Below are 9,708 nucleotides of genomic sequence, written 5' to 3' on the forward strand. Positions count from 1 at the left end.
TTCTTCAAATTGTCATTCCTGGCATAGTAGATCATATGGTTATCTGATTCTAAATGGCCAAAACTGGTTAAGCTCACTGATACCTAGGATATCAATCTTTATGCATTCCTTTTCATTTTTGACAGCTTCCAATTTTCCTAGATTCATACTTCATACATTCCATGTTCCGATTTTTGATGGATGTTTGCAGATGTTTTTTCCCAATTTGAGTTGTGCCACATCAGCAAATGGAGGTCCTAAATCTTTACTTTATCCTATCAGTGAGGTTGGTTCTATGCTGATGATGCAGCTCTTTCCCAGTCATATTTTGAGAGCCTTCCGACCTAAGGGCCTTGTCCTCCTGCACTGTATCAGACAATATTTCTGGGCTATTCATAAAGTTGCCCAGTAATGTATCAGACAGTGTTTCTCTGCTATTGATAAGGTTTTCCCTGCCCAATTCTTTGAGACGTGGATGGCATCTTCCTTCTTCCTAGTCTATCTCAGTCTGTAAACTGCATTGAAACCTGTGCACCATGTGCAACTCTGCTGGCATTTGAAACACAGAGGCACAGCCTCAAGCCTCACAGCAACACACAAGCTACCATAGTATGGAAAACTGACAGACAAGTTTGTCTCCCTTAGCTATTCAAAACCTCTCTGCCCTCCCCTTACCTGGATCCCTGCCACCACCCTCACTCTGTCATCCCCCTGGCTTTTTCTTTCCCCAGTTTCCTGCCTCCTGGGGTGGGACCTGGGTCCCCCCCCCTTACCTGGATCCCTGCCACTGCTCCTCATTCTAGCATCCCCCTGGGTTTTTCTTTGCCCCACTTTCCTGCATCTTGGGGGTGGATCTTGGGTCCCTCACCTTACCTAGATGTAAGGCAGACACATTTACATCAGGTAGGTACACTCCTTAGAGTAATCAATCATGGGAGATCAGAAGGGCAGCATTTGCACAGGAAGATAGCTCAGAGGGTGGGAATACATAGGAAAGAAGGACACAGGGAAAAGGTAAGCACAAAGGAAGTGGGAAGAGAGCTATTACCTCATGGAGATTTCAATCAATGTTATGAAACAAAGTGTGCATGAACACTTGGAAAATGTATGGAAAATGAATTTACTCTGTAAACTTTCACCCAAATCACAATTTAAAAAAATTTAAAAAATAAAAGGGGGGGCATGTTAGAGTGTTTTTGCACTATTGTAGTATCGTCTATTTTTCCTAATTCAGTTAATGTTTGCTTTATGTATTTTGGAGATTTTTTATTAGGTGCATAGATAGTTATTATGGTTATGTCCTCTTGGTCTATTGACCCTTTTATTATCACATTGCTCTTCCTTGTCCCTTATGATGGATTTCTTTTGGCGTCTATTTAATCAAAAATTAATAGTGCCAGTCCTGCTCTCTTTTGGTTGCCTTTTTTTTCCCCCCATCCCTTAATTTTCAATTTATTTTTATGTTTGTGTCTAAGGTGAGTCTCTTGTAGGCAGCATATGATGGGTCTTGGTTTCTTATTCAATCTCCTATTCTCTTTCTCTTGACTGATGCATTTAATTCATTCACATTTAATGTAATTAATTATAAGTATAGATTTACTGCTGTCATTCTTCTGTGTTTTTTGTTGTGATATTGATGGTTTCTTTGTTCCAAATATTATTCCATACTGAGTTCATTTTGTTACCATGTTTTCTTTCCCTTTTCTTCATTATTGTTGCTTTCATGTTTACTAAGTCCTTGTGATTTTTTTCCTTTCTTATTTTGGTTTGAAGGTTTATTAATTTTCTTTGTGGTTACCTTGTAGTAAATTCTTATCTCCCTAAGTTTAGAACAGTCTGTTCTGCATTGACATCATGCTGACTTCCTCTCCACATAGAAGTTTTGTAATTATACCTTATTTCCTCTATATGCTTTTTAATTACTATCATTTACAGATTTACTCCTCTGGTTATCTGTTTTCCATTTCATAAGTTTATTTTAGATTTGAGTATTCCACTCCTTGGAAAGAAGGTTGGGTGATCTCCTTCTGTAGTGATAATGCCTCGGAAACCCAAGGAGGGGTCATTATGGGTGGGATCTGACTTCACAGCAGTGAGTCTCCTGGGTCGGTTTCCAGGTGTTTTTCTCAAGTGTCTTAACCTTAAATTGTTGTTAATTTTCTGTTGGAAGATTTCCCTTTAGCATTTCTTATACAGTTGGGTCTGATTTTTACAAAATCTCTTAATTACTGTTTTTCTGGGAATGTCCTAACTTTGCCATCATATTTGAGGGACTGTTCTGCTGGATATATAATTCTTGGTTGGGAATATTTTTACTTCAAGATTTTATATATGTCACCTCATTGCCTTCTTGCCTGCATGGTTTCTTGTGAGAAATCAGAGCATAGTCTTATTGGTTTTCCTTTGTAGGTAACATTTCTTTCTTCCTGAGCTGCTTTCAAGATAATTTCTTTGTCTTTGGTTTTAGAAAATTTGATTATAATATGTCTTGGTGATGTTCTCTTGGCATCTATCCTGCTTGGCATTTGGTGAGCTTCCTGGATAGATAACTTTTTGTCTTTCATAATATTGGGGAAGTTTTCTCTTAGCAAGTTTTCTCTCAACAATTATCTGGGCTTTTTTATTTGTTTGTTTATTTATTTCTTTTTGCCCCCCTTTTTCTAGAATTGTAATCAGGTATATGTTATTTCTTTTAATATCATCCCATTTAACTCTTAAGTTTTCTTCTTTTCTCTTCATTTTCTTTTCTGATTTTTCCTTATATAAGCTGGTGTCAAAGAATTTGTCTTCTGCCTGGGATATGTGTTCTTCAACCAGTTTGCTTCTACTCTTTTGCCTTCCAGTGTGTTATCTACCTCCATAATTTTAGTGTTCATCTTCTGGTTATCTAATTACTGTTTTTGTATGATTTCTAATTGTCTGTTTTGACATTTTGTTATTGTATGATTTTCCTGAATATTTCAAAGGGATTGTCTACCCTTTCCTTCTTCTGTTTATGGTTTTCTTGAGCTCTTGGAAAGATACATATACATATATACAATCTTTTGAATTCTTTATTAGGTAGCTCTATTACCTGTTCTTCCTCAGAATGATTTCCTGGTTCTTTATTGTGGTCACTTGCTTCCACTATCTTATCTTGTTTCTTTGTTTGAATTCAAGTTGTCTGCTGTCTCCAAGATATTTTGAAATTGCTGTTTTTATTTATTGATTGTGTGTTGGTTTGCTTCACCCTGTTTTTTGCTTTATTTTGTTTGAATATATCCAGATGAGTGGGGCAGGTGGGCTTCTATGGTTGTTAACTTGACAGCACTAGGATGCTCCCCAGCAGTCTCCAGATTGGTGGAATAATTGCTGGGAATATGGGTGTGGGTCTTTGATGTGAAGAGAAGCTGCTGTTAGGAGGAACAGATGTTGTCCACTATCTGTTTTTGATCCAGTGGTATAGGAGCTGATAGTGGTGCTTGTCCTTTGGGTGAGGTGGTCAATGCAGTAGATATGGCTGACTACTGGAGAGTTAATATCCTCCTTTTGTTGGACAGGGCAAGAAGAAAAACAGAAAAGAGGAGAACAAGCAGAGAAGGAAAAGGAAAAGGGATGGAATAAAAACAAAAGATAAACAGTACAGCAAAAGTAGGGGTGGTTGAGCTGAAAGATTGGTAAAAATTTAAGAAGATGAAGATGAAGAGATAGAAATAAACAGGTAAGAAGGGAGAAAATTTAAGAAAGAGGGAAGGAGAAAAATAAGGGAGAAAAAAGGAAACTGAGGAGGAGGGACTTTTGTCATTTTGGTCAGCCAGCAGCCCTTGCAGCAGGTGAATGGAGCAGAAACCACTGATCCACTAGAGTATATACCTGCAGAGGTGAAAGGAGCCTGGCACAAGTGGGCTCTTCCAATAGAAGAAGCTTCAGGTGTATGCCTCTTGTATTCAGCGTGAGAAATATCAGCCAGTGACATATACTGAAGGAGGGATAGCTGCAGCCTCTGAGTCTGTCTGCTTGGAGAGGGTTGCTGCAGGTGGCTACAGGACTTCCTTGACCACTGGTTTGGTGGTGGTGGAAAGAGGTTTTGCCCCTGTTTGCAGGGAGGATGTACATTTTGGAGTGGAGAATGTGGCTTACCAGTTGTGATTGACTGGCATGAGTCTGACACCCTTATGGGCACACCCAGCATTTATCCAGCTCCTTCCCAGACTCTAGTGAAATGTCACACTGTTACTCTCTTTTCTAATCACCCCAACACAGGCCTTTCAGTTCACAGATGTGAGAGGTGCCTGGCACAAGTGAGGCCCCCAGAGACAGGAGGTTGCAGAGCTGTGCCTCTTGTATTCAGTGTGAAAAAGTTCTCTCAGTCCCTTAGGCTCCCAGTGGGTGAGTTTCAGCCCCTGACTCAGTCTGCTAAAGATGGAAGCGTCTAGGGGTTAGGGTTGGTGAGGGCGGGGCTTCTCTATTCCCTGAGTCTATTCCCTGCAGAAAGAATATTTATCCCTATGCACAGGGAAATTGTGCATTTATTAGATAAAAGAGCTTATCCCCCTATCTTGATTCCCTGATGTGGATGTGTTGCTCTTCTGGGTACACATAGCCATTTGTCTAGCTCTTGCCCTGATATAATCAAGCAAGAAATTGTCCCCAGCTATTTCTTCAACCATATCACCACATATCTTTCACTCAGCCCAAACCTCACTTCTACCAGTGGTGAGTTGATTCTCTTTCTCACTTCTTACTTTCTCTGAGGCTGCCAGTGCCATTGTAATTCCTATCAGATTTCCTGCACCTTTCTCTCCCAGCCCCCAGATGTCTTGAATTGTTCTCCTTGAATTCCTTCCAATCTGTCTACACTGTGTCATTATCTCTGTGTGGATTCCATAAAGTTTTTTTTTCTTTTTCACTCCTCATCAGTATCCATGTCTCTATTCAGGATATCCCATTTTGGATGGTCCTAACCTCTTTCTCCCCAGTCACTAATTTCACTCCATTTCCCTTTACAATCAGTGCTCAATTTAATTCTTTATCTTCTCATGCGATGCTCAGAATTCCAGGATTATTATATGTATCAGTTTCACTTAGTTTTTCTGGATCTCTGTTGTAAAAGGATTTGGCAGAGTGTGTTAGGAAGACACAATCTTGTCTCTGCTTCTAACAAGAGGTTGATCTTGAAAGTCAGAAATTTGTGGGTTATTTTAATTTGCTTTAAAAATTAATTCCCATAAAACAAACTAATTCTGTCTGATCAATTCCAACTGATAGCAACCCTATAAAACAGAGTAGAATTGCCCCATAGAGTTTCCAAGGCTGTGAATTTTCACAGAAGCACATTGCCACATATTTCTCATGACAAGCAGCTAGTGGTTTCTAAATGTTGACCTTTCAGTTAGTAGCCAAGACATTTGCCAATTCACTTTGAAACCGAAAAAAAAAAAAAAAACTCACTGCTATCAAATCAATTGTGACTCATAGCAACCCCTCCTTGGGTTTCTGAAGCAGTTTCTCTACGGAAGTAGATTGCCCAACCTTCCGTCCGAGGAACGGCTGCTGGGTTTGAAGTGCCAGCCTTCGGGTTAGCAGTCAAATGCCTTAGGCACTATGTCACCAGAGCTCCCTTCACTTTGAAAGGAATGTATTTTTACAATTAAAAAAAAAAAATGGGTTTTAAAAATATGCCACATTGTTTCAAAATTTCCTTCTTTTGGGAAAAAAAAATAGTTTTTAAGTTTGTGCTTTTTTAAACTAGCCTAGTAATTTTTATTTTACTTAATTTAAAAAGTATGGTATACTGAATAGGATAAAATTAATTTCTGGAGAGTTAATTACATATTCTCATTTTAACCTAAGAGATGTGTCTACAATAATTGAAGGCCTACATGCATCATAAATTTGTCACTGCAAATTTCCTTCATCCTGCCAATTGCAAAGAAATCTGTTGGAAAGAAGAAGGCATCTTAACAAATATTGTAATTGGTATGATGCAAGCATCAAAAATCAAAGTGCAATCTCATTGAAAAATTTTGTTTCAAAATCATTGACTTTGCAGTTCTCCACAAAATGAAAAAAATCTATTTATTATACATATATTTCCACCACTCATCTGTCAGTTTGTTGTATTGCAGTGGCCTTTTGTGTTGTTGTGATGCTGGAAGCTATGGCACTGGTATTTCAAAGACCAGCAGGGTTCCCTAAAGCAGACATGTTTCAGCAGAACTTCCAGACTAAGACACACACTGGGAAGAAAGACATGGCCTGGTCCATTTCTGATTTTAAAAATGTGTATGTAAATATATATAGCCACTGAAAACCTTATGAGTAGCAGGGAAACATTGCCTCATATATTACTGGAAAATTTTATGAAGAGCCATGAAACATTGTCTGAAGGCACTCAAAATCTGACAGGAGAAGAGCTGCTACCTCAAAGTAGAGTCAACCTTAAAGATATGGATGGAATAAAGCTTTCAAGACCTTCATTTTCTGATGGGGCATGACTCAAAATGGGATAAAACAGCTAAAAACATCTATTGATAGTCAGAAGATAGAATGTATAGCATATGAATATAGAAAAATTGGATGTTGTCAAAAATGAAATGGAACACATAAAAATCATTAACCTAGGCATTATTGTTGTTGTAATATTCTGTCAAGTCGATTTCGACTCATAGCAACCCCTCCTTGGGTTTTCGTGGCAGTATCACTACAGAAATAGATTGCTCTATCTTCCTTCTGAGGAGTGGCTGGTGGGTTTGAACCACCAGCCTTCTGGTTAGCAGTCAAGTGCCTTCAGCACTATGCCACCAGAGCTCCTAACCTAGGCATTGTTGTTGTTGTTAAGTGCCGTCGAGTCGTTAGTGAGCTTAAATGGACTGGTTTTGGCCATTTTGAACCAGACAATTATATGGTCTACTATGCTGGGAATGACAAATTAAAGTGGAATAGTGTCACATTCATTGCCAAAAAGAACATTTCAAGATCTATCCTGAAGTACCATGTTGTCAGTGACAGGATACTATCCGTATGACTACAAGGAAGACTAGTTAATACTACTATTATTCAGATTTGTGAATCAACCACTACAGCCAAACATGAAGAAATTGAAGATTTTTACTGACTTCTGCAGTATAAATTTGACCAAATATGCAATCAAAATATGTTAATTATAACTGGTGATTAGAATGCAGAAATTAGAAACCAAGAAGAAACATCAGTAGTTGGAAAATATGGCCTTGGTGATAGAAATGACATCAGAGATTGCATGATGGAATTTTGCATGACCACAATATTCTCATTGCAAATAATTTTTTAAACAACATAAATGATGACTATACAAGTGGACCTCACGAGATGGAATACAAAAGGATCAAATTGACTACATCTATGGAAAGTAACAATGGAGAATCCCAATATCATCAGTCAAAACAAGGCAAGGTACCAACTGTGGAACAGACCATCAACTGCTCATTAAGAAGAAAATCATAATTGCTGGAGAAAATTAAAACAACTCAATATATGACCAATATATAAAGCCAGTATATGACCTTGTGTATATGCTACTTGAAATTAGAGATCACCTCAAGATTATATTTGATGCATTGAACACCAGTGGCTGAAGAGCACATGAGCTGTGGGATGGCATCAAGTACATCATATATGAAGAAAGCAAAAGGTCATTTAAAAGGCAGGAAAGGAAGAAAAGACCAAAGTGGGTGTCAGAAGAGACTCAGAAACTTGTTCTTGAGTGAAGAGTAACTAACGTGAATGGAAGAAATGAGGAAATAGAAGAGCTGAACAAAATATTTCAAAGGGTAGCTCAAAAGGACAAAGTAAAGTATTTTAATGAAATGTGCAAAGACCTGGAGTGGGAAAATCAAAGGGAAAGAACAAGCATGGCTTTTCTCAATGTGAAAGAACTGAAGAAAAAAATCCAAGTATTAAGTTGTGATACTGAAGAATTCTATTGACAAAATATTGAATGATGCAAGAAGCATCAAAGATGGAAGGAATATATATAATCACTTTATAAAAAGGAATTTTTCGATGTTCAGTTGTCTTAGTAGGTAACATATGATCAAGAACCAATGACACTGAAGGAAGAAGTCCAACCTGCAGTGGATGAATTGATGGAAAACAAGGGTCCAGGAACTGATGGAATACTTATTAAGATGTTTCAACAAATGGACCTAGCACTGGATGCATGTACTTACTTATAGCAAGAAATTGGGAAGACAGCTAGCTACCTGACTGGGAGAGATCCCTTTTTGGACCCATTCCAAAGAAAGGCAATCCATCAAAATGGAGAAACTATCAAACAATATTATTACTATCACCCATAAGTAGAATTTTTCTGAAAATAATTTTTAAATGATTGTATGCCTAAGGCAATTGACTGCTAACCAGAAGGCTGGTGGTTCAAACCCACCAGCTACTCCTCAGAAGGAAGGTTGGGCAATCTACTTTTATAGTGATACCACCTTGGAAACCTAAGGAAGGGTCGCTATGAGTCGGGTCAGACTTGACGGTGCATAACAACAACAATAGTAATACATCAACAGAGAACTGCCTGAAATTCAAGTTTGATTCAGAAGAGGACATGAGGGACATCATTGCTGATGTCAGATGGGTCTTGGCTGAAAGCAAAGAATATCAGAAAGATATTTACCTGTGCTCTTTGACTATTCAAAGACATTCAATTTTGTAGATTATAACAAATTATGGATAACGTTGTGAAAAATAGGAATTCCAGAACACTTAATTGTGCTCATGATGAGCCTGTACTTAACCAAGAGGCAGTTGTTTGAACAAAACAAGGTGATACCAAATGGTTTATCAGGAAACATGTGCATCAAGGTTGTATCCTTTCACCATACTTATTCAATCTGTATGCTGAGCAAATAATCCAAGAAGATGGACTATATGAAGAAGAACCTGGCATCAGAATTGGAGGAAGAGTCATTAACAATGTGGGCTATGCAGATGACACAATCTTGCTTGCTGAAAATGAAGAAGATTTGAAGCACTTCAACATAAAGAAAACAAACTCTTCACAACTGGACCAATAAGCAACATCATGATAAATGGAGAAAAGACTGAAACTGATCCACAATCAACACCTGTGGAAGCAGCAGTCAAGAAATCAAACCATTTATTGTTTTGGGCTGCAAAATCTGGTGTAAAAAGACCTCTTTATAGTGTTCAAGTGCAAAGATGTCACTTTGAAGACTAAGGTGCACCTGCCCATTCTATGCTGTTTTCAACAGCCTCATATGCATGTGAAAGCTGGGCAATTTATAACCAAGATCTAAGAAGAACTAATGCATTAGAATTGTGGTGTTAGTGAAGAATATTGAATGTACCAAGAACTGCTAGAAGAATGAATAAATCTGTCTTGGAGGAAATATTCCTTAGAAGCAAGAATGGCCAGACTTCATTTCTCATTCTTTGGTCCTGCTATCAGAAGGGAGAAGTCCCTGGAGAAAGATGTCATGCTGGGTAAAGTAGAGGGTCAGTGAAAAAGAGGAGGACCTTTGACAATATGAATTGGCACAGTGGCTGTTACAATGGGCTCAAGCATGGCTATGATTTTGAGGATGGCACAGGACTGGGCAGTGTTTTGTTTCTGTTGTACATATGGTCATTATGAGTCACAATGGACTTGATGGCACCTAAAGTCAGCATAGTGCCTAAGGCACTTGACTGCTAACCAGAAGGCTGGCAGTTCAAACCCACCAGCCACTCCTCAGAAGG

The sequence above is a fragment of the Orycteropus afer genome, unplaced genomic scaffold (assembly GCF_000298275.1).
Source record: "Orycteropus afer afer isolate SDZICR_OR568_19922 unplaced genomic scaffold, OryAfe1.0 scaffold00276, whole genome shotgun sequence".
Lineage (NCBI taxonomy): Eukaryota > Metazoa > Chordata > Mammalia > Tubulidentata > Orycteropodidae > Orycteropus > Orycteropus afer.